Below are 14,980 nucleotides of genomic sequence, written 5' to 3'. Positions count from 1 at the left end.
CTCTGAATGTAGACATCTCTCTCCATCATGAGTCTTTTGGAGTTTGCTTATAGCCCTGCATTTCTGAGAAGAGTCCAGTCTATCAAAGTTGGTCGTCATACATATGTTGTGTCTGTAATTGTGTACAAATTTCTCCTGGTTCTGCTCTTCTCACTCAGCCTCAGTTTGTATAAGCCTCTCCAGGTAGATATGAAGTCCATCTGCTCCTCATTTCTTATGGCACAATAGTATTCCATTACATTCATATACCATAACTTGTTCAGCCATTCCCCAATTGATGGGCATCCCCTTAATCTCCAACTCTTTTCCACCACAAAAAGAGCTGCTATAAATATTTTTGTACATATGGGTCTTCCTCCCGCTTCTATGATCTCTTTGGGATACAGCCCTAGAAGCAGTATTGCTGGGTCAAAGGATATGAAATTACTTATATCCCTTTGGACATAGTTCCAGATTGCTCTCCAGAATGGTTGAATCAGTTCACAACTCCACCAGCAATGCATTAGTGTTCCAATTTTTCCACATCCTCTCCAGCATTTATCATCTTCCTGTTTTGTCATCTTAGCCAATCTCACTTGTGAGGTGTAGTACCTCAGAGTTGTTTTGATTTGCATTTCTCTAATCAATAGTGATTTAGAGCATTTTTTTCATGTGCTTATAAATATCTTTAATTTCTTCCTCTGAGAATTGCCTGTTCATATCCTTTGACCATTTATCAATTGGGTAATAACTTGTATTCTTATAGATTTGATTCAATTCTCTGTATATTTTAGAAATGAGGCCTTTATCAGAGACATTGGTTGTAAAAATTCTTTCTCAATTTTCCACTTTCCTCTTAATCTTGCTTACATTGGCTTTGTACAGAAGCTTTTCAATTTCATGTAGTCAAAGTTATCCATTTTGCATTTTATAATGCTCTCTAATTCTTGTTTGGTCATGAAGTCTTCCCCTGTACATAAATCTGACAGGTAAACTATTCCTTGATTTCCAAGATTATCATCCTTTATACCTAGATCATACACCCATTTAGACTTAATTTTGGTATACAGTATTAGATAATGGTCTATGCTCAGTTTCTGCCATACTATATTCCAGTTTTCCCAGCAGTTTTTGTCAAATAGTGAGTTCTTGTTCCAAAAACTGGGGTCTTTGGATTTATCAAAGAGTAAATTATTATAGTCATTGACTGCTGAATCTCATGTGCCTAATCTATTCCATTGATCCACTGCTCTATTCCTCAGCCAGTACCAAGTAGTTTTGATGACTGCTGCTTTATAATACAGATTAAAATCTGGTATAGGTAGGCCATCTTCCCTAGCATTTCTTTTCATTAATTCCCTTGATATTCTGGACCTTTTGCTCTTCCAAATGAATTTTGTTACTATTTTTTCTAGTTCTATAAAGTAATATTTTGGTAAATTGATTGGTATGGCACTAAATACATAATTTAATTTAGGTAAAATTGTCATTTTTATTTTATTAGTTCAACCCAGCCATGAGCAATTGATGTCTTTCCAATTAGTTAGATCTGACTTTATTTGTGTGAAAAGTGTTTTGTAGTTGTGTTCATATAAACCCTGGGTTTGTTTTGGCAGGTAGATTCCCAAATATTTTATAATTTCTACAGTAACTTTAAATGGGATTTCTCTTTCTATCTCTTGCTGTTGGATTTCACTAGAAATATACAGGAATGCCAAGGATTTATGTGGGTTTATTTTATATCCTGCAACTTTGCCAAATTTATTTATTGTCTCAAGCAGTTTTTTACTTGATTCTCTAAGTATATCATCATATCCACAAAGAGTGATAACTTGGTCTCTTCTTTGCCTAATTTGATTCCTTTTATTTCTTTTTCTTCTCTAATTGCTACTGCTAACATTTCTAGTACCAGATTGAATAAGAGGGGTGATAGTGGACACCCTTGTTTTACTCCTGATCTTATTAGAAATGCTTCTAGCTTCTCCCCATTACATATAATACTTGCTGATGGCTTTAAATAGATGCTACTTATTATTTTAGGAAAGGCTCCATTTATTCCTATACTTTCTGGTGTTTTTAATAAGAAAGGATGTTGTACTTTGTCAAAAGCCTTTTCTGCATCTATTGAGATAATTATGTGGTTTCTGCTAGTTTTATTCTTGATATGATCAATTATGCTAATGGTTTTCCTAATATTAAAACATTTTTGCATTCCTGGAATAAGTCCTACCTGATCAAAGTGTATTATTCTTGTGATAAGTTGCTGTAGTCCTTTTACTAATATTTTATTTAAAATTTTTGCATCTGTATTCATGAGGGAAATTGTTCTATAATTTTTTCCATTTTATCTCTTCCTGATTTAGGTATCAGTACCATGTTTGTGTTATAAAAAGAATTTGGTAGGACTCCTTCTTCACTAATTTTCCCAAATAGTTTGTAGAGTATTAGAATCAATTGTTTGATTTTTTCCTAGGGAGTTCACTGACGGCTTGTCCAATTTCTTTTTCTGAGATGGGGCTATTTAAGTAATTTACTTCCTCTTCAGTTAATCTGTTCAATTTATATTTTTGTAAATATTCATCCATTTTACTAAGGTTATCAAATTTATGTGCATATAATTTGGCAAAATAATTCCTAATTATTGTTTTCATGTCCTCTTCATTGGAGGTAGATTCACCTTTTTCATTTTTGATACTCATAATTTGGTTTTCTTTCTTTTTTTATCATATTGACTAAGGGTATATCAATTTTATTGTTTTTTTTTTTCATAAAACCAGTTCTTAGTTTTATTTATTAATTCAATAGTTTTCTTAATTTCAATTTTATTAATCTCTCCTTTGGTTTTTATTATTTCTAATTTAGTATTTAATTGTGGATTTTCAATTTGTTCTTTTTCTAGCTTTTTCAATTGCATGCCCAATTCATTGACCTCCCTTTTCTCTAATTTATTCATGTATGCACTCAGGGATATAAAACTTCCCCTAAGAACTGCCTTTGCTGCATCCCACAAGTTTTGGTATGTTGTCTCATAATTGTCATTCTCTTGAATGAAGTTATTGATTGTTTCTATAATTTCTTGTTTGACCCACTCATTCTTTAGGAGTAAATTGGTTAATTTCCAATTCATTTTTAGTCTATTTTTCCGTGGCTTTTTATTGCATATGATTTTTATTGCATCATGATCTGAGAATGATGCATTTAATATTTCTGCCTTTTTGCACTGAATTGTGAGGTTTTCATGTCCTAGTCCATGGTCGATTTTTGTGTATGTACCATGTACTGCTGAGAAGAAAGTATGTTCCTTTTTATCCCTATTCAGTTTTCTCCAGAGATCTATCATACCTACCCTCTCTAAAATTCTATTCACCTCCTTAACTTCTTTCTTATTTATTTTGAAGTTGGATTTATCAAGTTCAGAGAGGGGGAGATTAAGGTCCCTCACTAGTATAGTTTTGCTATCTATTTTTTCCTCTAATTCCCTTACCTTCTCCTCTAGGAATTTGGATGCTATACCACTTGGTGCATATATGTTAAGTAATGATATTGCTTCATTCTTGATGGTGCCTTTTAGCAGGATATAGTTTCCTTCCTTATTAAAAGAGTTTAATTAGATCAATTTTTGCTTTTGCCTTATCTGAGATAAGGATTGCTACCCCTGCTTTTTTTTTTTTTAAAGCAATTGGGGTTAAGTAACTTGCTCAAGGTTACACAGCCAGTTATTTCAGCCAGTTATTATTTGATTACACAGCCAGTTATTTCAGCCAGTTATTATTTGATCCCCAGGTCATCCCGACCCTGGAGCTGGCACTCTTACTTGCTGAGCCACCTGGTCGCTCCTACCCCTGCTTTTTTTTACTTTAACTGAGGCATGATATATTTTACTCAAGCCTTTTGCCTTTACCCTGTGTGTATCCCCCTGTTTCAGATGTATTTCTTGTAAACAGCATATTGTAGGATTATGGTTTTTAATACATTCTGCTATCCGCCTCTGTCTTATGGGAGAGTTCATCACATTCACATTCACAGTTATGATTAGTATCTGTCTCTTTCCCTCCATTCTATTCCCTCCCCTGTTTATGCTTTTATTTTTCTCCCTTTTTTCCTTTCCTTAAGAGTTTTCCTTTTAACCACTGCCTCCCTCAGTATTCCCTTCTTATCAGCCCCCCTCCCTTTTCCTCCCCTTCCCCCTTACTTCTTCCCTCCCTTCTAATGACCTCCCTCTTTCTTAGCCCTTCCCTCCTCCTACTGCCTGTAGGATATGATAGATTTTCATACTTAACGTAGTATGTTATTTCTTCTTCGAACCAAGATTGACAAGAACAGATGAGGGAAAAGCTCATATAATGCTCACCTCCCTCCCTTCTTTCCCTGTACTATATTGCTTTTATGCCTCTTTGTGTGGCAAAATTTACCCTTTTTCCTCTTTATTCTTTCCTCTTCTTCCATTGTAGTCCCTTTGTAGCCCTTAATAAGGTTTTTTTTTGCGTGTAATTTATACCCATACCCTCTACTTGTCTATAAACAGTTTGCTCTTATTAAATAACAGGGTGTGTGTGTGTGTGTGGGGGGGGTGTTTTCCTTGTTTATATTTCTATGTCTCTCTTGTGTCTCATAATTGGAGGTTGAGTTTTCCATTGAGCTCTGGCTTTTTCATCAGGAAGGTCTGGAAATCCATTATATCATTGAACGACCGTCTCCTTGCCTGGAAGAATGTGTTCAGTTTTGCTGGGTAGGTGATCCTTGGTTGGAACCTGAGCTCTTTTGCCTTGAGAAGGAAATATTTTTAAAATGGATGATACAATAGGTTGTAGATAATGTTAACATGTAGCTAGGGGCAGCTAGGTGACCCCGGAGTCAGGAGAACTGAGATAAAATCTGGCCTCAGAAACTTGACACTTACTAGCTGTGTGACCCTGGACAAGTCACTTACCCCAGATTTCCTTACCAAAAATAAAAATGTAGGTGTCTAAGTCAATAAACAATTGTCAAGGATTCTTATGTACAATTTTATGGTCCCTGTTTCTGAGTCTGACATCACTGAGGACTGAGGCTCAGGTCCCTTCCATCTCTAAAAACCATTCTCTCTCTTTCCCACTCTCTCATCACTGCTGCCGCCTGGTGCCACAGGCTGGAACAACACTTGAGAAAACCGTTGTGTCTACATCTTTATTTCTTGGAGTATCTCTTAAAAGATCTGGAAGAGAGAAGTACACATACAGGCCTTAGGAAGTCAGTCAGTCAGCATTTATTAATCGCCTACCACGTGCCTGGAGGGATTAAGAGCCAGGAATTCAAAGATAGGCAAAATAAATTTAAAAAAACCCCAGAAACAATCCAGTCCCTGCTCTCAAGATTTCTATTGTTGTACAGTCATGTCAGTCATGTCTGACTCTCCATGAGCCCATTTAGGGCTTTTTTGGTAAAGACATGGAGTGGTTTGCCATTTCCTTCTTCAGCACATTTTACAGGTGAGGAAACTGAGGCAAACAGGATGCAGTGACTTGCCCAGTGTCACACAGCTAGTGTCTGAGGTCAGATTTGAATTCAAGTCTTCCTGATTTGAAGTTGTGTACTTTTCTCAAGACCTTAGAAGTCTAGAACCTTAGAATCCTGAAGCCATTCCCTTCTTCCTTTCTGTGGGCCATCCCTGACACCCTCTCTGCTACTGGAATAGTTCTGCAGATGATTTCAGTGAAGCTACAGACCACAAATTTGCATTCTAATGCTTTTTTTCCATTAAAAAAATAATAATTTTGCCCATGTGGGCAATAGTCCACAGAACATTCAATAAAGAGTATAATAGTGGGGTGGCCAGGTAGCACAGTGATTAAGAGCACTAGCCCCAGAGTCGGGATGACCTAGAATCGAATCTGGGCTCAGATACTGAGCACCACACCCAGAAATAACTGGCCGTGTAACCTTGAGCAAGTTACTTAACCCCAATTGCTTAAAAAAAAAAAGAGTGTAATAGCAGGATAGTGATATCTCAAGACTGTTTCTGTCTGAACTCTGATGAACTCAAATAAGAAGAATGAGATTAAAAAATTAATGTTAATAATAATAATTCCACTTTAGAAAGGTTAATACTTCATCAAAAGACAAGAGGGATGCTACATGTTCCCTACTACAAGATAAACTGGTTTAAAATGTACAGCTCCAATAGGTTTAATTGGGGGAACCTCATCTGGTGTTCTAGACTGGGGTACTTCCCATGGAGCTGAGCCTGCCCCTTTGTCTCTTTTGGTGGCCCCATGCTCAAGTCACTTCCAGCGATATATGTGCCCTTGCTAAAGGAGAGCCTATAACCACTCGCTGTTCCCTTGATCCCTAAGGGGTGGAGGGTAAAGAATAAAGAGAAGGGGAACAACTCTAATGAGGTATGGACACTGAGCCAAGAACCACCCGCTTGGCATGCTTAAAAGGAGAAGCCATTCCCTTCTCTTTGCTATTTTAATTCATCACTTGGGACTCAAACAGCCTCTTCCTTGGACTTCTAGTGAAGGGGGAAGGGATTTCTCTTCCTTCCCCACCCCCAAAAGCAACTATGGCAGTTATAAACATGGGTAAGTGAGCATTGTGCTGATCTCCATGAGCCGAAGACTAGATCTCAAATCCCTGGCTGCCTCTAAGTGATCAAACAGGGAGCCCGAGACAGATGTTTCTAGCCTGAGTAGCTATCTTGTGGACTGGAGTGTCCAGGAGTCTACGTACTGGGGGTGTTGACTGGGAGCAGGAGGCACATTCTATAGTTATGCCACTTCTTGAGTTAGAGAGTGACCAGTGATGGGATCATCCTTCAACCGAAAAACCAAGGTCATGACTTAGATGGCCACAAAATCTGCCACTCAGACAGTGTAGAATGAGGTGAAAGTGAAATCCTACATCTATCACACACGTTTTCTGGGAGTCTTAATAGGATATAATAGAGATGATAGGTAACATGTGTTTCTATTTCTTTTTATAGGTTTCTGTGAGTCTTTTGTGAAGGGTTTATTTAATGTTCAAAGTATTTGCAAATGTGAGCTTGAGTTTTGGGTGTTTTAAGCGTTTCTTTTGTAATACAGGAAATAAATAGCTGTCCTATGCCTGAAATCCACTACTTTCTTCAATGTGTATCTTTCTAGAAGAGATTCTGTTCATCCCTCTTGTAAATACCCTAGACATGGGGCATAAAAAAGCTTTGTTTCCTGGAATAACTTAAGTAGGAACATAATGAGCCAGAAAGTGATAGAAAAACCTAATGCTTCTCTCCACTGCCCTTTGGGTTCAGGCTGTCTTGGGACTGAACCTGGTCATCCCAAGCCCTGAGCCAGGGCCATTTGTAGGAAAAAAGCACCCACCTTGGGCTACAGGTGATAGAGAAATATTTCCTGAGTAAACAGTAAAGACTGATCTCTTGACTTGTCAAATGTAGCCGACACTGGTTCACCACCACATGGAACCTATGAAAAGGCTAAGATACAAAAAAGGCCTTGGGCCTCTAGTCTGAAAGCACTTCCTTGGAGATGAGACTCTGCCATAGTCTCAACCCCAATGTTCCTTCAGATGGACTTGAGTCTTTCAGTTCCTTTGTTGTTTATTCTTGGATCTCTTCTCTCAGGCCCTCATCAGTCATCTGTTCTCACTACCAGTCACATATAGGCAACTGAGGCAAAGAAAAGTTGGGTTCAATGAAACAAGTTTGGCCTACTCTCTGTTGGAAGTGTTGAGCTCCAAGTTGGTTAAACTTTTAAGCAGCGTCTATTATGCACCAATCACTGGGCTAAGGCTAGTGATACAAAGAAAGGGAAAAATACAGTCCTGGCCCTCAGAGAACTCACATTCTACCAGGGGATAGGTAGGTAGATAGGTAGACAAATAAATCGGGAATTATCAATAGAGGGTAGGTGCTAGAATTAAGGGAATCCAGTGAAAAGAGCACAGGCCCTGGAGTCAGTAGGACCTGAGTTCAAATTCGACCTCAGATACTTACTATCTGTATGATCCTGGGCAAGTCACTTAACCCTTAAAAATAAAAAAAAAAAATGAATTAAGGGGGAAATCAGGAAAGACTTCCTATAGGAGGGGGCACTTTGACTGGGGCTTGGAAGAAGCTTCTGCTACAATGTACCTCAGCTCCCTGAATGCTCACATCTTCATTTGGCCTACCATCACTAGGACAGGTCAGTGGCACAATGGATAGTTAGTACTGGGCCCAGGGTTAGGAAGGCTCATCTTCCCAAGTTAAAATCCTGCCACAGGCACTTACTAGCTGTGTGACCTTGGGCAAGTCACTTAACCCTATTTGCCTGAGTTTCCTCATCTGTAAAATGAGCTGAAGAAGAAAATGGTAAACCACTTCAGTTTCTTTGCCAAGAAAACCCCAAATGGGATCGTGAAGAGTTGGACAGAACTGAACAACAAAGATTCACTGTTACATGGCCTTTGAGACAGAACATCTGCATCTACACTAGTCTTCCTTGGTCCACAGTAGATGGTGAACTCATAGTTGGTTAGTACTGCTGCCCATTTCTGGTATGTAGTATCCAACTCTGTACTGGTCAAAATAATTCATCAGATCCATTCTTGGAGATTTGCTCCATACATTTAATCTTTCAACCACTGAGTGAGAGCATACTTCCAGGATGGGAACTCCAGCTTATAAAGCGGATCAGGGGTGTCAAAGTCAGTCAAGGATTTCTGTTACCATGTGCCATTGGTCCATCACCCTCTCAATACAGATGTGGCAGCAAGCCCCCAGCGTCCTCAGGGTGGCTGCCAACACAGGTTCTTGGATCTGCTTTGTTAAAGGAAAGCAACTCAAAATGGGTTAACAAGCTTACTTTAATCAGTCAGACATATATCGTTTACCTAGTTCAGGGGAAAAAGGTCAGCACCCCGAACTTCAGAATATACAGGCAGAATTATCAAGACAGAAAAACAGATCAAGTAGACAGTTTTCCAAACTGTGCAACCATTACATCCATACCCAATCAACATCTGGGTTTCAAAGCCGGGGCGGGGGGACCCCTCTGGACAACAGCTTTCCAGAGTTTCATCTGATCAAATCACAGAACACTTCTCAAAGTGAGCCCCAAAACAAAGCCTCACATCAGGGCTTATATAGCCTTCTCCTGGCTCAGAGAATGTAACAACCTTTTGGACCCACTGGCCAATCAAGAAGTATCTACTGAAAAACAAGCCTCCCACCCCAGGCTCCAGGTGAACTTTAGCCTAGGGGCAGGGAAGATCTTTAAAATTTACATTCCCATTACAACAGAACAATCCCAAGCTCTCCAGGCTGGTATCTCTAGGCAGGGCAAAAGCCTTGCCCATATCTGCAGAGGCCAACACTGATGCACGTTGGCCAAGTTTTTGAATGTTTCCTCACATTTGTTCATCCATTCATCTCTAAAGAGCTTTGTAGGTTTTTCAAGGCAATTAGACATTTCTTGCCCCTCTGCTTCTGAGCTCCCATTATTCTTGTCATATATTCATATCCAGTAGTTTACCAAGAACAAATGAGTTTGTAAACAAATTTGTGATAACCACCAAAATCCTAAAAAAGTCTCTGGTTCTCAAAGATTCTGCAGATGTAGCATGGGGGAGGGGGAGAGGGAGGAGGAAAGATTTCATGAAGAAGATAGTGCTTAAAATGCATCTTAAAGGAAAAGAAGGATTCTGGGAGGTAGAGGTAAGAAGGGAGGGCATTTCAGGTGTGAGGCACAGCCAGTACAAAGGTACAAAGATGGGAGATGGAGTTTCAAGGAGGAAGAGAAAGAATGCCTGGCACAGAGTAGGACCTTCAGAAATGTTTGATGCTTGCTTGGTTGGTGAACACCTGGAGATGAGGGAATGGATGTGTACCTCCAGGATGCCTCCAGGATGATGTTTGTTTAATTGAATGATGGATTTAAAAAGGTGAGAAACTGCATGGAAGGTTCTGACTTCCTTGGGGTTTTTTGGCTCAGCAGTCATCAAAGTAAACCTCCTTTGTCTTGTATTCCTTCAGAAAATTGGGTCTACAAGGGGTGAAAACACAAATGTCATCCAGAAAGTGGCATCTCTTAGAAACAAAATCCCTGGAATTTTATCTCCAAGCCTGTTGTTTTGATGCCTTGGAAGCAGTTCTAAAGAGATCTGAGCCCCTGGTTTTATTCCTTGATCAAGGATGCTCAGTATCCCCAAGGAGGAAAGAGGAGTGAACATTATGCATGATTGCTGCCACCTGCTGGTGTTCATTGGCCACTGCAAGCTGAACAAAAAGCCGACTGGTGGAACCCTGGCAGGGAGCCTTCCATAGGAGGCGCTGCAGCTTCAGCAAAGAGAGCATCCTCTGCGGCTCCCATAATGCAGGTCACCCTTGCTTTAAGCAGACTCACTATGTGAAAAAAAATGTAACTGGGAGAGGGGGTGATGATTCACCTTACAAAGAGATTCTTTGGTTTATAGGCAAAAACCGTAGTTTTGTCTTGTTTTAAATAGTGAGTTACCCAAGTGCATAGTGGAAAGATCAATGACAATTGATTCAGAGGCAGATAATGGGGGGTTCAAATCCTGCCAAGAGTTACCTCTCTGGGTCTCAATTTCCTCATCTATAAAATGAAGGCGAGAGCAAAGAAAAGGTGGCGCTTTGTCCCTCCTATGATCAAGGTTATCTGCATGCTCTCCTCTTTGGCTTTCCTCATTTATAAGTGATTTCTGATGATCTATTGTTCATCTATTTAATCTATTGATGATCCTGTGACCTATGTGACCTTGAATACCCCCCCCCAATTCAGTTCTATCAAAAAAACCAACAATGAGGTTGTACTTGACCAGATGTTCTTAATACAGGGTCTGTGAATTTCTTTCTTTTTAATATTGTGGTAATTGTATTTCAATATAATTAATTTCCTATATAATCCTATATATGTTATTTTATGCATTTAAAAACATTGTTCCGAGAAGGGGCCCATGGGTTTCACCAAAATGCCAAAGAGGTTCATGATTTTTTTTAAAAAGGGGGTGAAATTCTGCTATATAGAGGCAGGCTGGTAATAGAGAAACAATTTGAGAATTGGGAAGCCCTGAGTTCAGGTTCTGCCTTTGACTCATCCTAGCTGTGTGACCATGCCCAAGTCACTGACTTCAGAGCCCCAGGTAGCCCTCTCAGGCTCTGAGGTGCAGAGAAGGTGTGCCCAGCTGGCCTGGGTAGAGGGGATCCCCTTACCCAGGAGTTCACCAGACTAATGAAATCACCAGTACCTAGGCTAAGAAAAGACAAAGTAAATTCCTAAGCTGGGAAACTCCAGAGGCTGAAGGGACAAGGAAAGACCTTGGGCAGGAGGCTAGGCCTGAGCTGAGGGAACTTAGAAGGAAGCTTGGGAGGCTGCCATGGAGCAAAGGAGAAAACACCCAGAGAAGGGAAGGGATTCTGCCAAGGTCATACAGGTATTACAGAGCAGAGCTGAGACACAAGGCCAGGTCCCCAGTCTTCCAATCCAGGAGCCTTCCCTCCTCCCAAGGCTGCCTCTTTAATCTCCAGAGTTGCAAGGAAAGACTTTTGAATATTGTGGTAACTGTATTTCAATGCAATTGACCTCCTTTGTGATTCTATGTATTTTGGTTTATGTATTTAAAAATATTCTGGGAATTATGGAAATTGGGGAAATCATTGGGATTTTTAAGGATTGAAGAAGTGTTGGGGTACACTGTGGTATCCCCAAGACTTCCTGAGGTTCATTTCCTATAAGGAAATGTTTCTTTCCCAGCCACATGTACAAGTTAGAAATCCCCTCTCCCCTGGGGCTCTCACCCTGCAAGATCCCTCTATCCTGTATCTCCCTTCTCCCCATTGGGGGTTCCTTTCCAGGTGGTCTCCATTTCAGGCAGGCAACCAAGTAGGTCAGGTTCCATTCCCCTTGTAGCTCTGATGCCCATCCTTCAGGCCTTGCCACCCTCCTCCCCTTTCAACTTCCTTTTGTGAAATTTCCCCCCAGGAGGATGTAAGATCCTTAGCTCTGCTGTATCCCTGATACTTAGCATAGTGCCTGGCATACAGCAAGTGCCAAATAAATGCTTGTGGGCTGCCTTGCCAGCTCTCCCTCCCCCCACCCCCACCCCAGTCTGACTCCCAGCTCAGTCATCAGATGACTAGAGTTCTAGCCTGTTATTTTCTCCTCTGCATTCAAGCAGAATCTTTGCCAAAGGCCTCAATTCCCCTTCCCTTCCAGCCCTCCCTTATCATCTTCTTCCTTTGCTTCAAGCTGGCCCCCACGGGGGAGAATAGGCAGGGATCTGTTGCTATGACCTAAGCTACTTATCAGTTCTGTAGCTGGGGATGGACATAGAGAGTCCTTGAGCACGGGGAGCTTCAAAGGAGGTCCGGGAAGCTGTTAAATGTACAGACTGAAGAGAGGTAGACTGCTGGGGCTGGAGGAACCTTGGGATATAGGGTGTTAGAGGTGGGAAGGCCCTGAAAATGGGATACTGGGCCTAAGAAGAACCTTAGAACATGGAATGTCCAAGATGTAGGGGGTGGGGAGAGCTTTAGAACAGAGAATGTCAGAACTGAGAGGGCCCTTAGAACCTAGAAGTCACAACTGGGAGGGCCTTAGAACAGGGCATGTCAGAGCTAGGAGGGGCCTTAGAACAGAGAATGTCAGAGCTGAGAGAGGCCTTAGAACAGAGAATGTCAGGGCTGGGAGGGGCCTTAGAACAGGGAATGTCAAAGGGGAGAGAGGCCCTTAGATCATGGAATGTCAGAGCTAGGAGGGTTCTTAGAACAGAGAATGTCAGTACTGAGAGGGCATTTAGAACAAGGGATGTCAGAGCTGGGAGGGCCCTTAGAACAGAGAATGTCAGAGCTGAGAGAGGCCTTAGAACAAGGGAGGTCAGAGCTGGGAGGGCCCTAAGAACCTAGAAGTCAGAACTGGGAGGGGCCATAGAACAGGGAATATCAGAGCTGAGAGAGGGCTTAGAACATGGAATGTCAGAGCTAGGAGGGCTCTTAGAACAGAGAATGTCAGGACTGGGAGGGCCTTTAGAACAGGATGTCAGAGCTGGGAGGGCCTTAGAACACAGAAGGTTGTCAGACTCCCCAGAGCTCTGCTCCTGTCCTGACCACACAACTCTCTTCTGCCTCCTGACAAAATAGCTTTTCTTGTGCTATGAAGACCCGTTCAGAAGTGACGCTCCAGCAGCCTGGGAGAATTCGGCTGCTGATTATAGGCAGCTTCCAAAGGAGAGAGAATAAGGTGCCCTTTTTCCCAGTTATTAGCCCCAGCTTCTGCCTCTGCTCCAGAGCCCCAGGGCCCATCTTCCAAACTGTGCTAACACTATCCCTCTTCACAGACCCTCCCCCTGGCCCTTCCCAGGAAGAGGCACATGACTTGGCCTGCTTACTCATGCCTGGGGGAGACTGGCCTCTACCAGAGAGGGTATGGCCCTCCTTCCTGTATTTCTTGGCACGCCATGTTGTTACCAAGGTCTGCAGTTGGTTGGCCAGCGGCCTTGGTGTTGGCTGTTCCACGTGAGGAAAGTTCACCACCTCACAAGGCAGGGCCCCATATCCCGTGCTCGCTTTTAGAAATTCTTCCTCTATACCTTCTCCTGAAGGATGGGCCCGTACTGAGAACCACTCCAGTCATTTTCTTCTCCTTCCTGTGTAATTTCATCTACCAGGAGGGACATACCCTGCTTGCTTTCTGCCCTGTCTGGGTGGGTTGGGTAGGGGAATAAGGAAACAGTGATTTCTCCTCCCCCTTTTAAGCAAGCTGTCTGGGACTGTCCTCTTCAGTTCAGCTGAACCAGCACAACATGGCTGCCTTGGGGGTGTGTACGTGGTTCATGCCCATATAGATTATGTATGCCCATATGGGCCCAGAAAAGGCCTCCTCCCTGCATCTTTCTCCAAGAGGGACTTTGACTCCTTCCAGGAAGGGAAGCAGGAGCTGGGAGCCAGAGACTGAGGCCATTCTGCTCACCTGGGAGTGAGGGGATACCAGGCTAGAATTATATCTATCTGCTCCCCTTAGATATTACTAGCCTAAGGCTTGTAGATTTTTTTTAAGTGCAAAGCTCTGCAGGAACAAAAAATGAAATGAAGTCATCCCTGCCCTTGAGGTGTTTAGAGATGATTACGAAGAAACCTAGGGCAGCCAGGCTAGTACAGTGCATAGAGTGCTGGGCTTGGAGTCAGGACAACTCATCTTTGTGAGTTCAAATCTGATCTTGGATACTTACAGCTAATAAGACCCTGGGCCGGAGCAGGAAATGACAAACCACCTCAGTATCTTTGCCGAGAAAACCCCATACGGGGTGGCGAAGAGTTGTACATGACTGAAATGACTCAAGGACAACAAAGGAAGAACACTATAGGCATATAGACAGGAAGACCCACAAAGTACAGGTAGATAACAGTGTAACTGGGGGAGGAGGGGCATTACCAGCTCCGGGGATCAAGAGCTCCTGTAGAAAGTGGCTTCCAACAAGGAAGCTTATGGGAGCTTAGTCTTGATAGGAGTAAGGGGTTGTGAGGGGCAAAGGTGAGGATGTACAGCATTCCAGGCATGAGGGTCAGACAATGCAAAGGCAGGGAGGTGAGACGAGAATCCACGCCTAGAACGACCTCCCTTGCTTCCTTCTACTCTTAAAATTCTTCATTTCCTTCAAGATTCAGGACAAGTACTCACTACCTTCTACATGAGAATAGTGTTTCCTCCCCCAAATATCTTGTCTTTATATTATTTACGCATATATAGCTATATGCACACACTTACATATATGTATTCCTGGAGAAGAGGGAATATTTCATCCTCTCTTTGTATTCTGAGTACCTGGTACAATGCCTCATATACTATAGGTGCTTAATAAATGCTTATTGATAGATTTATTGATTTGAAACAGCAGGCAGGCCGGTTTAGATGTCCAGGAAGAATGTGTGAAGGGATGACTTTTACTATTACGATTAATGTGTAAAATGCATGCTGGAGGGTTTTAAATGCTAAGCAGAGGAATTTGTATTTGATGGCCAGTTTAT

This window comes from Petaurus breviceps, unplaced genomic scaffold (assembly GCF_028583685.1).
Source record: "Petaurus breviceps papuanus isolate PSGF00001 unplaced genomic scaffold, PetGlider_PUasm1.0 156, whole genome shotgun sequence".
In the NCBI taxonomy this organism is placed as follows: Eukaryota; Metazoa; Chordata; class Mammalia; order Diprotodontia; family Petauridae; genus Petaurus; species Petaurus breviceps.
Note: the sequence above shows the minus strand (reverse complement) of the source record.